The sequence below is a fragment of the Hipposideros armiger genome, unplaced genomic scaffold, assembly GCF_001890085.2.
Source record: "Hipposideros armiger isolate ML-2016 unplaced genomic scaffold, ASM189008v1 scaffold_11, whole genome shotgun sequence".
Classification (NCBI taxonomy): Eukaryota; Metazoa; Chordata; class Mammalia; order Chiroptera; family Hipposideridae; genus Hipposideros; species Hipposideros armiger.
This window is the reverse complement of record NW_017731361.1, coordinates 9,296,625-9,301,823: the sequence shown is the minus strand read 5'-3', so window position 1 is coordinate 9,301,823 and position 5,199 is coordinate 9,296,625. Positions and strand designations below refer to the sequence as shown.

General features: G+C 39.3%; 1 protein-coding gene across 1 annotated transcript in view; it reads left to right on the top strand.

The window, feature by feature from the left end:
- Positions 1-898: 898 nt before the first annotated feature.
- JAKMIP2 (janus kinase and microtubule interacting protein 2) overlaps positions 899-5,199 on the top strand; it is a 170,645-nt gene continuing 166,344 nt past the window's right edge. The window contains exon 1 of the mRNA XM_019661439.1: positions 899-1,191. The gene's annotated coding sequence lies outside the window, so the exon portion shown is untranslated. The remainder of the gene's footprint in view (positions 1,192-5,199) is intronic.

Below are 5,199 nucleotides of genomic sequence, written 5' to 3'. Positions count from 1 at the left end.
TAGTTAGAAACAGAACTCACCTGGAACTCAACACTGTTGATTTCACTTCGGTTTTTCCTATCTACCTCCCTGGTTACCAGCTGCCTTGGGACCTCCAAAAGAGCATCCATGAAAATGGCACCGAATTTCCTGCAGGAAATTGAACACTCCAGGAGTTTGACACTAAAAAGGTTTGGAACTCATCACCAACTTGTGCTACTGAGAACCGTGATTGCTCAAGGAATTTCTGTTTCCTTGGTTCTAACTTCCGTTTCCACAGAGGAGTGCTACGTAAATCACTCCGGGTCCTCTTCGGAGGGGAGCTGGAAAAACAGTGAGAACAAGACTCACCTGGAGAGAACAAGGGAGAGAGGAAGTAGTGCTGAGGAATCAATCAGACTCTGCTTCATTGCAAAGTCCCGGCACTCGCTTTGCTTTTTAACAACCTTGAGTGGCATTGAGTAAAAGATGTTATAAAGGACAAACATATTTGGAGTGATAATAACCTACTATTACACGACATCATTTTGTCCATATTTGTTCTATTTTTCTGACTGCAAATTTATGTTTTATTGGGGAAACCATAGAAAATGCACAGATGGTTGAGCTATTATTTTGTATGTTTCAGTCTAGATTCCGATTAAATTTAAAGCATTCTCCTCCCATGCCTATACAGCCTTGACGCATTTTTAAAGTCCCGAAGTCCGGTTTCGGAGTGACCAAGCGCATCCCAGAGGCCAGCAGCACAAATGCACTCACCTCCAGTCCCCAAAGCTCCTTCACCCATCTCCCCTCCCCCTTAGCCAGGTCGCTTATCATTGGTCATTACCATGACAACCAGCAGCTGCCAGGGCAGGCAGCCTCTACCGCAGCAGGGGTGGGGCTCTGGGGGAGGGGGCAGGAGAGGAGGAGCCAGAGGAGGTGTCTGCTGCAAGTTCCTGGCTGTTTCTGAGCTCACCCCATCCTCCGAGAGGGAGGAGGCCGCCAAGTGGTGATGCTGCTGCTTCTACCGTCTCGACTGCTGATACTCTAGTGGGGCTGGAAGGGTGGTTCCTATTCGCACCATCGCCAACCGGAGACGAGGGGAGGAAAAAAATCCCAGCAGCCGCTGCTGATGTTGGGTTCGGAGGCTGCATCCGACTCGGTCACAAGGAAAATGGATTCAGTTTGCATCTCTCCCTCCTTTCAACAGCTTCTCCGGGTCTCAGCATGGTAAGTCGGAGACAGTGGAGCTATCTTCTTGGTTTAGCTTGCTATTAAATGACCTAGGTATACGTTTGTGGCCTGCACTTGAACAATGACTCCCTCAGAGTAGGAGAGGAAGATGTGGAGACAGAGATGGGGATGGAGAGAGAGGGAGGTTGCCAGGGAGAAGTAAGAAGGCATCTGCTTGTGTTAAAAAAAAAAAAATGGTGTTCTGGTTTTATCTTGAACCTAATGCAGACTGATCCACTTGGTTCCTTTCCTTCCGAGCTTAGCAACCGAATCAGGGGGTGGAAAAAGAGCTAACAAGAAATGGGTGTTATTGAAAGGAATCATTTCATTTGCAGCTCTCACATATAGGGCTGGGCCTTCCTCAAAAACCCATTCCGTGCCTCATAAGCTTCCCAGCCAGCCTAATTGTAAGGCTATGTTGGTTATTGCCTTCGTTGCTTAGAAAAGGTGCCTCCAGAATTTAGCGTTCTATTTCATATTCTAATGTACTCTTGTTGAGAAACCATTTGCCAGCTACAGTTTCATTTTTAGTGCATAGATTTGATTGTGCATATACAAATGTATACCCTATGGATATGCCTATCCTATATACATATGTCAGCTAGCATTTATGAAACACATTTATATGCAGGGCATTCTTTGCGATCATTTTTATGGGTTATAAATGCCCTTGCATGCTTGGAGGTAATTGCATATTTTCGAAACTATGCTTCTGGTTTGTAATATTATTCATTGGCTTCATTTGGATTATTGTGAGATTTATTCTTGTTATTGTCCTTTAGTTTCCTTGTGGCCAATTAGGACAGATGCCTATCATTTAATCTGTATCATAGTCCTAGATGTGAATTCATAGCCTGCCTCTTTTCTTTATTTTTAATTAGGTTTGTGGGGGGTGATCTGAGAGCCCTGACTTGACAATGATGGGAAAGGGAGGTGGCTTGTGGTATTATTTTGTGTCCTGCATCTTGCCAAATGGATGTTGAAACAAATCAGTTTTCTTGAAATTCTACCCCAGTCCTTTCATGCGTGTGCCTTGTGTCCCAGAAAGCAAAGACGAGCTGGACGGTGCGATGCATTCATTTTATTTCATAGTGCTGGTATTTGCTGTTCGTTCCCTCAGTATCCCGGCACCATTTTAGAGTTCTCTCAAAGGTGGTCTTATGGATTTACTTCTTTAGGTGGTCAAGCCAGAAAGTAGGATTGTTTTGAAAAAAATCTAGGTGTTCCCAAGTGCCCTAGCCGTTTCCAAATTAGCCTGCTTATACAATGACATGGAACAGGAGAGAGCAAAGCTTAGCGCCAGAATGTGTGGTTTGTAGCCGAAATGGGGAGCTATTGTAGTTTACAGATGCTTCCTGGTATCTGCTTGACCTTTTATTATGCCTAAGATTCAAGGCCGCTCAGGAGACCAAAGGGGCCTGAGGTGAGGAGGATATAGGGCTCCATTACCACCCAAGATAATGGATTGCATTGAATTAAAGCCAGAAAAAGCCTTGAGGGTAAAAGTGTGTTAGTAATACTGCATTCATCATATGGACTAGTTTTATCCATCGATCTCATCTCTAACAATATCATTGTCAGTGCAAACGTCTTTTTACAGTGTAAAATATAAATATTTTTTCTTTTAACCTTGCATTTTATTTTATACACAGCCTCGCCCCCCTCACTTAAAGATTTTATATGTATTTGAATCAGGTTTATAGTTTAATTTCTCTGAGAATAAATGTCCTGTTTGGTTTATATATGAGAAGGGTCTTCAGCAACTTAATGGGAAGAATGGGTTTAATATGCTCATGGTATGTCATATATAGACTCACAACTCTGTAAAGTCATGCTACCATTTGCCTAATTATAACAACTACATAAAGTCGACCAAGGCTTGTATGGCATATCAAAAATTTCTAAAATGCACTGCATCCTGAATTTTTAAGTAGTAACTTGATCTCCCAAAATTAAAATTTTAGATCTGCAGTAAGCTTTAAAAAATTAAGACACTTTTTTTGTAGTTGACCTTGTCTCATGCAACAAAAACATATCTTAGGGCTTTGTTTTATTGCCTGTGTGTTGAGTTGTCATTGGGATGTGTTGAAGTTGGTGCAGTTTGAGCAGAGGCAAATCACTGTAGGCCGTGGACGTAGAACTGACCGTGGTAAGTTTCAGCTATGTGGTCAGACCCTGAAGAATACAGGTCTAGTATTTGGTCTCACCACTTGGGATGATTACATGGCCTTTGCTGAGGAGCCACAGGAAAGTGAAGCATGTTTAAAGGATTGCAAGTTAAGCTCTTTAAGAAAGGCTAAGGAACCTAGGATCATTTTCATCGGAGAAAACTGAGAGATGACCATCTTTTGCTTCAGAAGAGCTGAGGGGTTTTTACATAGGGCATTACTTCTTGTTATTTTTTGGAACCTAAAATATGCTCAATGAGATTCAACTTCATGAGGAAGAATGAAGATTATAAATACAAAATGTAGAACTTCCTGAAGCCAATTGGAGTTGTCAGCTCAGTAACCAGATAAGACAGTGAGTGCATCCTTCTTTCATCAAAACCTCCAAAAATATAACCTAGACCTGGAGTTATTTGGAATGCACTAGATTCTTTCTCAAAAACATCTCTAGTTTTTTCAAAAGCAAACTCCACTTAAGAGTGTGATTTCGTTATTTCACATCAGGTACTTCTAGACCTATGATAGTAAGACTTCATTTTGTAATGAGCTTCTAAATGACAGAATCTGGATATTTTTAAAGAAATCAGTTGACCATCTACTTAGAGAAATTTCTATGTCATTTTTTTCGAGATGCAGGGAACTGAACTTTGGCCTCTTCATAAGAGTCCTTTCTCAGCCACTTTATGGAATGTGATGCCTAATAGCCATATTAAAATTATTCCCTTTTGTATAGCTAATTTTGAAAAAAATGAAATGGGGTTCAATGGGGTCTAGATCCAAAATAATTCAAAAACCATCAAATTGATGTCAGAAAAAAACAAAATATATGAAAGCGACATCCAAATTATTGTTTAAATGCTCTGTTTAATAACCCATTCATTTTATTAATTATCTTTTCCTCAAACACTATCTTGAAAATGCCCCTCTGGTTGGGATATAAAATATTTCGACTGGTATTGAAACTTCAGTAAAACTTGTTTGGATGGGGGTAAAACACACATTATTTAATTTCTCTCTTTGTGATAGGATGTTCCTGTTTCTTCAAGTGACCTCAGAACATATTTCAGTTTTTCGTACATGCTTCAAATCTTCATCAGGGTGACTTAGAAAGTATCTGGAGAGACAAAACTGTTTTCCACTTTTCTCATAAGTTCATAAAAAGATTAATGCTTTCCCCCATGGTTGGAGCTTAAAACAAAACCAAATTTGTCATGAAAGTTTCAACATAAATAACTCAACAATCAGTTTTCACTGAAATAAATAAACCAGGTTTATACTTGGGTATTATTCTGAGAGGTCAGTTAGAATTCCCCGTTTACACATCCCAACTATTATTATACCAAGTGAAAATGTGTTTTCAAGTGAGATGAATTAGTCAATTGAAAAACAGCTATTTGTAGAGCTCTTATATGACTAGCACAATTTGCATATACCAGCAACATAGAATTTCCTTGGGGTACATAAGAAGTATACATGTGAAAGAGTTAATGACAAAAACAATAACCTTATATTAATCATTATACTTACATTAATATAATCTTTTATAGTTCTCAGTCATTTTACATTCTTTATTTATACTTATATTGCCCCAAATTCTGTCATGCCAGTAAAGCTAATGTCATCATAATTATTTTAAATAACTTCAAACAGGCTCAGAGAGGTTAGACTTGTCTCACTTTGGGTTTGGTATATGATTTAACTGGGCCTGGATGCCAATCCCATGAGCCCACATCTGCCATATTAGAAAATTTAACAAATTACCTTGACAGTTGAATTTTTAAATATCAAATATATAGTAAATCTGCAGTAATAGTGGTTCATTTTTTTTTTTTTTTTT